Raw genomic sequence first — 288 nt, forward strand, 5'->3', positions numbered from 1 at the left:
AGGATGAAGGATGAAGGGATAAAGAGGAGGAGGAGGAGTTGAAAGACAGCATGGCCATTTCCTGATGTTCTGGTCCTTTGAAAATCAGGGGAGGAGGAGGATGAGGAGGAGGAGGAAGAAGACAAGAGGAATTAGTGTGGAGTCATTCTCTCATAGTGGTGTTAAAGGCCCAATGCAGCCGTTTTCATCTCAATATCAAATAATTTCTGGGTAACAATTAATTACATTAACGTGATTGTTTTTAAATAAAAATGTCAAAAATAAACAAAATATATTCTTTGCTAAAAG

Source organism: Oncorhynchus mykiss, chromosome 21, assembly GCF_013265735.2.
Source record: "Oncorhynchus mykiss isolate Arlee chromosome 21, USDA_OmykA_1.1, whole genome shotgun sequence".
In the NCBI taxonomy this organism is placed as follows: domain Eukaryota; kingdom Metazoa; phylum Chordata; class Actinopteri; order Salmoniformes; family Salmonidae; genus Oncorhynchus; species Oncorhynchus mykiss.